Consider the following 2,500-nt stretch of genomic DNA (forward strand, 5'->3'; position numbering starts at 1 on the left):
GAGACAGGATCTATGTAATTTCCCCCCAAGTTCCATTTCTATGGGCTCCCTTTTCATCCATGTTCAAGTTCACTTTTCTCTTCACTTTTGGTTTAACGGTTGCTATTGAGTTAATGTAATGGTCTGCGAGAGTTCACCAGGCGAGGTCAAAATTTCAATTAGTTCTTTGCCCAGTGCTAAAATGATGACTTTGCATTTGACTATATGGTATAAATACTCCGGTGCCTTTTCGTCTGCACTACCATCTGGGATCTCTCAATTCATTATCGTTTTTTTTCTGCCTCTTCTCTGTATCAGTTATTGTCGGTATTTTCTTTTATGCCCTTTTGCATTTATTAAGATATAGTTCTTCCATTACAGACTCAATTCCATTACACACACACACACACACACACACACACACACACACACACACACACACATATATATGTATATATATATATATATATATATATATATATATATATATATACATATATATATATATATATATATATATATATATATATATATATATATATATATATATATATATATATATATATATATATATATATATATATATATATATATATATATATATATATATATATATATATATATATATATATATATATATATATATATATATATATATATATATATATATATATATACTATATATATATATATATATATATATATATATATATATAACTATATATATATATATATATATATATATATATATACATATATATATATATATATATATAGTATATATATATATATATATATATATATATGTATATATATGTATATATAACTATATATATATATATATATATATATATATAATAATATAAATATATATATATATATATATATATATATATATATATATATATATATACTATATATATATATATATATATAAAATTCATGTATTCAGAAAAAAAATTTATGTTATAGAGGGTGGATTTATTGTTGTAGGGCAACCATACGTCTAACAGTACTTGAGATAAAGGTAGACTTCCAGGAGACAAATGAGAATTAACGTAGTAGCACTGTAGAAAAACGTGATGTAAATGAAAAATTTCATCATTACTTTCTGTGTTTGTATGTATATCACAGGGTAGAGGGTTTAATTTTGAATTAAAACCTTTCTGGGTGACATCGAGGCCACGGGCAAAATTTTTCCTGGGTTTGTCAAGCGGTTTGGATTTCTATACTGGACAAACAAATATAAAAACATTCACCTATATACCCGTGTTTCGAAATTAGAGCCCCCCCCCCCTCCACAGAACAAATGGAAAGTTATGAAGTTTTGTGCTATAGCCTATCTCCAAGTACATTATTTTAACTTATTATTAAGCTATTTTTCATTTTTCATTTCTTGTATTTCCAGACTAAGTGACGGAGTTAGATACAGCCATGGCTAACGACTCGGAGGAAATCAGATGGATTGACCGAATCTGGACTATAACCTTCAGATAGGCCAGGGATGCTGGCGTTTCCTTCATTTCATGTTCCTTGATAGCTAAATACATTAAAAGAGATGAACCCTTTGTTAAAAGAAACAGGAACAAAAATCCATATGACTGTCATCGTGAAAAGAGTGAGAATCTTGGAAGGCCTGAAGTCCTTTCTCAGGAGTCAAAAGACACCATAGCTGAGGCAGTGGGTAGACCAAGAAAGTCTTTACGTAAATTGGTGCTTGATCTGGAAACAAAAAGGGGAAAGAGAAGTTATAGTGCTGTATATTGTGAGTTGAAAAAATCACAGGTATCAAGCCATTTCATGTTATCAAGCCCAGCATCACTCAGCAACAGAGAAGACCATGCATGTTTTAGTGGTTTGTTCTTAAAAGATTGGGATGGCTTGACTTTCTTATGTTGCGCATCAGATGATTCTTCATTTACACACAGTCAGGAAGGCAAATCATAAAAAAATGAGATCATTTGGGCTGCAAAGTTGGATGATATCAGCGATGATGTGCGGTTATCGCTAAGTTGTGAAACTTCCTGAATGTTTGGGAATTTTTCTGTTTCACATCCAAACGGTTAATGTGGATCATCAAAGAAAAAGGACAGTCATGGAATGGCGAATACTTCAGAGAAACTGTGCTTACTGGTGGAGTATTTCCTTTCCTCAAAGATCCTGAAAATGTGTTATCTGTTGAAGAAGTCACATTTTTGCATGATAAGGCGCACCATGTTTCAAGGCTCTTCAGACACGAGGCTCCTTTGAAACAGTGGTACCGATTTCTTCTTGTCAAGAGTGAATTTTCCAGGTAGCTCCCACAATGCGTGGCGGCTGCACTGGTAGTATCTTAAAGGATCGTGTTGAAGCACGCACAGTGAATATGATGGTATACCAAGCCTCGACGACCTGCGAAGGTGACCGAAGTGATCTGGGAAATGGGTTTGAGTCTCAGCTTTTTTGTGATTTGCTAAGTTCTCATCCTCAAGAATGCAGGCTGTGGTACAGGCAGATGGAGGTCACACAAAATATTAAATAC

Source organism: Macrobrachium rosenbergii, chromosome 1 (assembly GCF_040412425.1).
Source record: "Macrobrachium rosenbergii isolate ZJJX-2024 chromosome 1, ASM4041242v1, whole genome shotgun sequence".
NCBI classification, from domain to species: Eukaryota; Metazoa; Arthropoda; class Malacostraca; order Decapoda; family Palaemonidae; genus Macrobrachium; species Macrobrachium rosenbergii.